Below are 9,920 nucleotides of genomic sequence, written 5' to 3' on the forward strand. Positions count from 1 at the left end.
GATCACTATGTAGAAAACGGTTAGTAAATTTTTATTAAACAATATTTTAATTGTAATATTTATTAATTAGAAATTACGCTATGCACTTGTAGTTTTATAGCAATTATTTAAAGAAAGTATTTGTTCTAAAAGACTGTTTTTCTCATTGTAGGGCATGACAATACAAACAATAAATTTGCGTAACGTCGCCAAAATAATGTTCTATCATTGACTGATCCTAATGACCAACAAAAAAAATATATACCTACCACAAACATATATATTGATAACTTTTTTCTTGATTGTTAATTATATGTATTTTTGAAGTTCTTGTGGATGAGTCAATAAGACTATATTAACTATATTGGCGACGTTTCGCAGTATCTGACTGATGCTCAAGAAACTCAAAAATTCAAATATATACAAAAGCATTTATTGATTATTAGTGCACGAATATTAACAATTTAGTGAAAAGGCAATTAGTTCTTTTGAATTTTGAAGCAAGCCTCTGTAATCCTAGGCTTAACCTTTATCCCAATCGAAAACTGAAATGAGGAATCGAATGTGAAAATAATAGACGTCTGAATTCATCCGTTGAATTAATGAGTGCCATCGGTCATAGATGATTATCTGAAAGCCTCGCTACAGTGATTGAAAGAGCCACAGAATCAAGTCTTTACAATCGCCTCTCCGATTAACTCATCCAACGATTTTTTGTTTTGGTTCCATTCACTAAGTTATTCCAAACATTCTTCATGTTTACTTGTTGTATATCAAAATTATCGGAGATGCAATCTAATTCTTTTATTATATTCAATACTTTAATTATTGATTGATATTACAATCTGCCCCAACGTTGTAGGGCAATAGGTTATAGTGATGACTGATCACATTCATACTAAAATTAAAAAAAAAAGAATAGAAATAAATGAATAAATGATAAAAGTACATAAAAATAAATAAAATCTCTCTTTAAATATATACAAACAGAAGAATAAAGCAATGATATAATCAAACTATGTACACGAAAAATAAATAAATAAAATAAAATAATAATAAAAATAAATAAAATAATCTCCAGTCACATTTACATTCTTATAGACAATATTTACACTATTAACCTGAGGATCCCTGAGCCTACTCTATTCCCCACGTGTGAGGGGTAGAGCAGGGCTCTTTGAGATCCCAGCGCATCCCTCTAACCGCGTCACTGGTAATGAGCAAGTATAGGCTGAGCAAGTATGCTAAAGCCGCAAACAGTCAGCTTAAGTGAACCATCTGACCATAGATAGAACTCAAATTGTCCGCAATATTATTATAATTATTTCTTATTCTTCTTTCTTCCTTTACATGCACAACAGGTGCATGAAGCCGCCCTTGGCCTGCTCAACGGCCGCCAACCATCTTTCTCTATCTTCTGTAAGGGTAACTGGGATCCTCAGTTGTCGCATCTGCCGCCTCACAGCATCCCTCCATCGGCCCTTCGGCCTACCACGTTGGCGCACACCATCCGGAACGTAACTGTACAGTTTATGAGCCACTCTTTCCTCGCTCATCTTCATTACATGGCCAAGCCATTTAAGGCTCTGTATCCTTATGTACAATTAGATTCTACATTCCTTATAGAGCCCAAAAAGTTCACCATTTTTCGTTCTTCGCCAATTACCATCCTCGCTTATGGGCCCAAAGATTCTCCTCAGAATTACTCTTTCAAACCTGTCTAGCAGGTTAATACTTTTATTCCTCAGGGTCCAAGTTTCTCCACCGTATGTGACGACTGGCCTTATCAAGGTTTTGTACAGAGTGAACTTGGTGGTACGGCTAACATGTTTGCTTTTGATTAGCCTTGCAATGGGGAAATAAGCTCTATTTCCAGCAGCAATTCTGATTTTAACTTCTTCTTCTTCATCCTGGTTCTCATTGATAATAGAGCCAAGGTAAGAAAAACTTCTTACCACTTCGAAATTATAGGGGCCCATTACAAGGGGACTCTGCCTCTGCTCCAGAGGCTTCTTACCTAACGGCATAATCCAGTTTTTCCCCCATTAATATGCAGGCCCATCCTTTTTCCTTAAGAGCTTACTGATTTGTCGCAGAAGGCTTCCTTGGACATCTTGGCAATACAGGAGATGAGATGGACTAGAAAAGGTGATATAAAGAGCAAGAATTTCATAACGCTATATAGTGGAAGCGAAAATAAGCATGATTTGGAGTTGCATTTACGGTCGCGAATCGAATAAAATCCTCAATCCTCGATTTGCAACCAATTAACGGAAGGCTATGCCAACTTCGCATTAGGGGCCATTTCCGGAACATTAGTTTGATATGTGTTCATGGCCCTACAGAAGAGAAGGATCAAGAGGAGAAAGATATTTTTTATGAGCAATTGGAAGAACCATATAGTACTTGTCCCAGTTACGATTCTTAATTATTTATTGAATTAAAAACAATATGGTTATTTCACTAATATTAGCCCAATTAAGACTTTTTTTTCAACTTAGTCTTCTAGAATAATTAGCTAGAATGGCCCAGAAGTGTAGTTGTAGTTTTCGAGTTATTCTAAAAACAGTTAGAAAAGTACTTTTAAACATATAGTTATGCCAATAAAACCAGGTTTCTTTGCTAATGATAGTCCGATTTCAATGAATTTCGTTATTTCGTTATTATAAAAATGTAAATTAAAAAAATACGATACCTGGACAACAGATTATTATGATGAAATCCTGAACGTACCTGAAAAAATAAAATAAAATTAGATAATAATAAATATATTTTTAAAAAATATGGAATAGGTGAAGCTATTAAGTTAAAAGTTACACTAGTCGTAATGATTAATACAAACGGATCACTAAAAAAAAAAAAAAATCTTCACGCAAACGACGAGTTCACCGAAACGTTATTAAGTAAAATAACAGTAAATGACCTGCCAGAATAAAAATATTTTGAGTGAAAATATCTTTGTAATTTAAAATTGCGCGATATTTTCAGGAAACGTACTGTCATCCTATCAAACGACGTATGTACGTCCTATCAAACGACATGCAACCTCCGTCACACAATAAATAATTTTATTCGAAATGCGAGTTCTAATGGAATTAAATTTCTGAATCTACATTTTTTCGGACGAATTCACTTTTTACAAATTAAACGCGTACAGGGACTGGATTTTTGCCATTTCGACAATTCTGCATATTGTTATTAATTCAAAGACCGATGGATTTAGTGCCTATGGCCGGCATTAACATTGAAACCGAAAACTTGTGTTGTTAACTGAGTATTCAGCTAACATAGTCTATCTGAAAAATAACATACATGAATAGCTCTATGAATAAAAATTTTATCGCTTCATCCTAAAAATCTGTACCTCTTTTAATTTTAAAAAACGTATGATAGACAACCAACTATTGATTTTTATTAGTCAGACATGGGCGTTAACCCTTTAACGTAAATGACGTCTATAAACGTCTAGTATAATAAATATAAAGCCATATGTCTATCAAAATTTTATAGTTTACATTTAACTAAATAATTTTTAAAACATTTTCTATGTTTCTATAAAATATAATGGATATGCATATCAGCCATTTACCTTTCGAATAAATTGAAGTGATGAACAAATAAAGGCTAAATATGTCTACTGTTATTTATGAAAATTGGTCAAAATACAACATAATTTTATACCGTATGTTTAATCACTAATTAACAAAAAAAAGTAATAATAAATAATCATGTGTATGTAAAATATACATTTTTTTTTAGATTAAACATTAAGTAAAAAAAAAGTTTAATTAGTAAAAACTGTTGTACTTATATCTCAATTACACCTATTTCTTGTCAACGAGAAACACGATAGGAATAGACAAATACCTAAGATCATATTTATATGACAAAAAATACAAAAACAAACAGAACATTAAAAAAAAAAAAAGATTCGAGAAATTTGACCACCTGCTATTGATAAATTAAAAATGTATAAAAATAACATAATCATAACTAATAAACGGAAGAGGAATGGAATGAAATTGACGTCCCAAATTTACAAAATAATTTAAATGTAAGATGTTAAATCAGGGGACATAGGAAAATTAACAAACAAGGGAACTAATCAATCCTAGATGAGATCGTTTTAAGACTGAAAATAATCCAGGGAGTGACTTCAAACAATTCTTAAAATTATGTTTCTATAATAAAATGATCAAAATATTTTCGGTAGGGTCGCCCGTAGTGGTTAAGACACGGTCTTTTGAAGTCTATTGGCGGTGCCAATTCGAATCCGGCCTGGGGCATTGCTTTTATCATTGAGTGGCGGTCCCACAAAATGAAAAACATTGACCCCCAACCATGGTTAGGCATTATAGGATTCTATTGGGAGTTTTGGCCGAAAAAAAATAAAATATATTTTCGTTTATAGATACAAGTAGTAAGTACCTAAGATTAACAAAAAAAAAAAAATGTTCGAAACAACTGAGTTTGAATTTTCCGTCTTTTTAAAGATTAACTACTGCTGAGTTTCTTTTAGAAAGATCGCTGCGACCAAGGAAGTCTTAGATTAGCTATACCAGTCATTAAATTAAATTAATCTTTTATGGCCGTTTTTCCTTTACATACTTTTTATTATATTCGGCAGCTGTTCTTTTGCCTATAAAAGTTTTAATATCAACTATTGATGCAAAATTATATAAGGTTAATCCAGTTTCTTAAAAGAAATTACCAGTGCCCAATATATGTTTATAAAATTTTCTTTGACCGTATTAATTTAAATTATGAAGAAGATGGTGAGGTATGCGGTACGAAAGAAAACTAAAATAATTAGTTGGCAATTGTTAACTATTCATGTTATCTTGTGACCGTATCCTTGACCATCTTCATAATTTGAAGAAAATTATCTTTAAGAGAGCTTTACTCACCTACTACAACTATTAAAAAGAAACCTATGAGTAAACAAACATCGTAATACTAAGAAATCTTATGCGGTAATAGGGATGCGCTGGGATCTCAAAGAGCTCTGTTTTACCTTTCACACGTGGGGGTATCCACTTATATAGCTACGCACATAGCCACCTTATAAGTGGGCTCAGGAATGCTCACGTCAATTGTGTAAATATTGTATATATATATTTTTATTTATTTATTGATATTTACAACTGTATAAAAAATACAATAAGCAAATTTGATCATAATGACATAATGATAATGATATGATACAACATGTAGAGAAACTACCCAGCAGTAGAACTCTAAAAACATTTTACAATATAAAATCACGAGGCCATCTACTTTACAGGCGCCTCGGAGGATTGCCAGGAATGGAAGAGGAAGCAAGGTTAGAAACTAGTGGGTTTGGGTGGTTAGGGAGTTTACAATGGAAGGAATAATATCGGGTTCGGGATAGATCGGTTACATAAGAAACATTTAGGTCTTTATGGATGGTTTTATTAGTAACAAAATAAGGAGCATTGAGGATTTTACGAAGGATTTTGGATTGCAAGGATTGGATACGAGAGGAATTCGAAGGTTTAGTGGAGCCCCGAAGCTCAACTCCGTATGTCCAGGTGGGTCTTATTATTGTCATGTAGATCAGTCTTTTGTAATGAGTTAGAAGTTTAGAACGTCTGTCTAGTAAGTGCTGTAATAGTCGGAATCTGCGTGCAGTTTCCTGTCCTTTCAGGCTTGTGTGAGGATTCCATGTTAGTCGTTTGTCAAGGTGTAGTCCAAGATAACGAATCTGTTCTACAGGGGTAAGAGCCACATTATTAAAGTATACTGTAGGGCAGTCGGATGGTTTACCACGAAGAGTAAATGTGATTTGTTGGTATTTATTTTTATTCTCCAATTTCGACACCATTCTTCGAGGGTTGTGATATGGGAATGGAGAGTTTGGGAAGCAATCAAAGGGTTATTACTAACTGAGAGCACACATGTGTCATCAGCATACGTGGTGAGGATAGTGTTAGGAGTTGTTGGGATGTCAGCTGTATAGACGGTGTAGAGGATGGGACCGAGGATACTACCTTGAGGAACACCAGTGGATTGAAAATAGAGAGATGAATAGGAACCATTGTGGTTTACTTGGAATAATTTATTAGTAAGAATGGAACGGATGATGAGAAAATATGTAGGAGGTAAGAATTTACGGAGTTTGTAAAGCAGTCCCGGGTGCCAGACTCGATCAAAAGCCTACTCTATATCGAAAAAGACTTCCGCGCAGTACATTTCGCGCTCAATATTGTATATAAAATTATAAATGTGACTGGTGGTTATTTTACTTGTTTATTTTTTCATGTAAATAGTTTGATTACGTTTATTTTCTTTATCCTTCAGTTTTTATATATTTAGAGAGAGATTTTATTTATTTTTATGTAATTTTTTTCATTTCTTTATTTATTTTTATTCTTATGTTATTTTATTTTAGTATGAATGTAATCAGTTATTACTATTACTTATTGCTTAACAATGTTGTGGCAGATTATATAAATAAATAAAAAAAATAATTTTAATGGGTCTACTACTTGTGTAGCTGCCCTGGATAAATTACAGCGAAATAATAATTTATTTGCAGTCAAGCTGCTTCGTGAAAAGGCATGTTTTGAATTTAAAATAACCAGAAATATTTTCACATAGAAAATTGAATGAAGCTTGAATATCGAATATATAAATTACTAAGAATATGCCGGACGTGTATGATTGTGAGTTTCTTCTACATTGTTTAAACCTAATGTCTAAGCATCATTTATACCAAAGGGTTAATTAGTAATGATAATAATAAATAAAGGCTTAGCGAAACCAAAGGTTGAATGATGATACCACCAATCGCTGTCTAAATATATCCATCTAGTGACGTTTAGTGCTACTGCAAAGGAAGCACTAATAGTGGATTCCACGATAAGGTCTTAAACTACTTTATAGTACAATTATTTAGCTTTAATTTGAGTGCTAATAGACATCTGTACGTCAAATAGTTTTGAGATATAAATTTTTATAATAAACTACTGATCTTTTAGTACTCCCTTACAACATTTTTATGAAATGTTGTTTTTTAAAAGCTATATCTCGCCAACTATCTAACTTAAATGACTCTATTAAGGCTCATATTTTAGCAAATTTACTCTTCTTTAAATGACGTTCTCTTAGGTTTTCTTGTGTTGTTCCTACTTTTTAAGATATAGAGCTCCGAATGAAAAATTAGTTTTTTTTATCGCTTTGGAACAGCCGCCATTTTTTATTCCCCCTACCTATACTTAGCAAACTCATCAATTTTGACTAGTAATTATAAATAGTTTTCATTAAAGTAATTAAAAAATGGGGTGAGATAACTGCCTTTTTTCTCCTCATGGGCTCTTGTACTATTCCTTTTCAAATTTTAAGGCATTGTTCATTCCTTATAGAGACCACGTTTCGCACCTGTAAAGAACTGTAGGAAGGATAATAGTTTTTTAATAGCAACGTTTCTCAAAGTTTCTGGGCAGTACCCTAGAATTTTGAAATTGAAAAATAACGAGTATTTTCGCGTTTACTATCGCTGTTATTTTCACGTCGATTTCGTTTTTTTTTCTTTTTACCGTAAAACCTACATATATAAACCTCTCTACCTGTCCAAATTCATTTCCTCCTATACCTATATCACCAAAATTGGTACCGTTTCTATTGCTAACCAAGTAGTTGGCTCTATCTATATTTATTTCGAAACCTAGCTCCTTACTAGATTGTATCAACATTGTTGAAGTATTAATATGGTATTGAACATGTTTTGTATTTAGTGATTAAAAAATAAACTTTCAAAGTTTAACAGGATGTCGATATTGTTTTATTAAATACTGTCAACATAAATAAACTCTCATTTATATGTATTACATTTATTTTTCACACAATTAGTAATCTGTAATATCTGCCTGGCTGCTCAGAAACTAGGTCGTTTAAATTTTTCAAATCTCCATAACTTTATTGAAATATTATAATACACGATATAAATAATAAAATAAATGCAAATGAGGTGATATAGGAGAGAACCACAGAACCCAGGTGAGAGTTGAAGGCGAATCTACTCGACCGTGTTGTGGTCCAGTTTAGTCGACTGTGTGTTACCGCCCACCCAAACTTCCGTCCGTTCTGTCCTTATAGTTCTATAGCCACTTGAAATATGTCATTAAATTTTATTTCGAATGGGTTAACTGGATGAACTTGAAACTAATATTCTTGAAAGCTAACAAAAACTTTATAACAAGCTTTAAAAAAGAAGTTTTTCAGAACAGAATTAAAAGTAGCAAATGATGTGGCGAATAATGAGAAAATTTAACTTTGAATAATGAATAAAAAATAAACATTTTGTAATGACTAGTAATTCCAAGTTTATAAGCTCACCGAGATATCGCCGGTTAAACGGGAGAGCTGATTGATTTGGAGTGTGAAGAAGGAAAACACATATAACATTCGCTTACTATCCTACTTTCAGTTGAAATCGCTCTTTTCAAATTCGACTAATTCTTTACCATTCAGAATAGGAAAAAATCCACATATTATATTTATATTTGTTGGTTTGGTAAAAAACTATTACTGTTTTTGTGATTCCATGGCTGTTATGACAATAATAAAAAGGTTATGAATCCCTCTATAACCATGGTGGAAATAAGAAAACAGTTATTTATTTTTTTTAGTTAACTGTAAAATCTTTTCATTTTTTGAAGATACGTTGATATGTTGAGTGTATTAAAAATCCTTAGATACGGTTTAGGGGAAACAAAAAAAAAGTTTAAAATCAAGTTGTTCGTAAAATCCTCAATGCTCCTTACTTTGTCACAAATAAAATCATACATAAAGACCTTAATGTTCCATATGTAATATCACTCCTTCCATTATGAACTCCCTAACCACTCAAACCCCCTAGTTTCAAACCTTGCATCCTCTTCCATTCCTGACAATCCTCCGAGGTGCCTGAAAAGAAGATGGCCACGAGACCAGCTAATGTAAAATGTCATTAGAGGAGACCAATGGGTAGTTTCTTTACACGCCTGTAACACTCCAATTTAACTTAGATCAGATTTACTAAATGTATTATAATGTACAGTTGTAAATATCAATAAATAAATATTTAAAAAAAAAATCAAGTTGTATACTTTCTGTCAATCAAGTATTTGTAAACGTAAGTGGGTCATGTACTCTTACTTTTTGTATATTTTATTGAAAAAGTTAGGTACATAATTTAATACTTTACATGAGTAATTTGAGTTACACCTTTAATTGAGTACATCTTTTCGTTCCTAAACTAGGCTGTTCACATACATACATTCGCAGGCACTCAGCCGATTTGGCAAGAGTTAGTTATTTGGACTCACAAATAACAAGAAAACAAGTATTTTCTTTGAAAATTCGGATTCCACATTTCTCACGAATGCAATACTTTTATTCAACAATTATTTCATATATAGGAAAGTAAAAGTAAAAAAAATTAAAATACAATACAAAATATTTCATAATAGTATAAAATATTATTTATTTTTTTTTGAGCTTTAACAATTTTTCCAATACTAACACCTTTATGCTACATTTTTTATGCGTTTAATTTATCTTCCAATGTCACTACAACCACTTTTATTTAATCACTCATTTTAATTTGAATTGATGAGAAACGAAAGATTTGACTGAATAGAATAGAAAAACGTAAAATGATAAACAAATAAAAACTTCTAACTGAATTTAATATCTTTTAATTATGTATACATACATAGACGATTAGTTTTTAAAACGAAATACTTTGTTTTTCTTAATTCATTCTTTGTAACAAATTAAAAAATGAGTACTATAAACATTTTCTAAAGTGAAATCTTTCCCATACAACTTGGTACAACTACTAATACTCCATAATTTATAAAAAAAAAATTTTAAGTTCCACTAAGCCATGAATTAAGAAAACCGAAGTATTTTGTATTAAAAATTAATCGTATATA

At 31.9% G+C, this 9,920-nt stretch overlaps 1 long non-coding RNA gene across 1 annotated transcript in view; it reads right to left on the bottom strand.

Moving 5' to 3' along the window:
- Positions 1 to 2,672: 2,672 nt before the first annotated feature.
- LOC136796186 (uncharacterized) overlaps positions 2,673 to 9,920 on the bottom strand; it is a 256,981-nt gene continuing 249,733 nt past the window's right edge. Inside the window, exon 4 of the long non-coding RNA XR_010843888.1 lies at positions 2,673 to 2,712. This is a non-coding gene — a long non-coding RNA (uncharacterized lncRNA). The remainder of the gene's footprint in view (positions 2,713 to 9,920) is intronic.

This window comes from Halyomorpha halys, unplaced genomic scaffold (genome assembly GCF_000696795.3).
Source record: "Halyomorpha halys isolate HHAL.00 unplaced genomic scaffold, Hhal_1.1 Scaffold535.1, whole genome shotgun sequence".
In the NCBI taxonomy this organism is placed as follows: domain Eukaryota; kingdom Metazoa; phylum Arthropoda; class Insecta; order Hemiptera; family Pentatomidae; genus Halyomorpha; species Halyomorpha halys.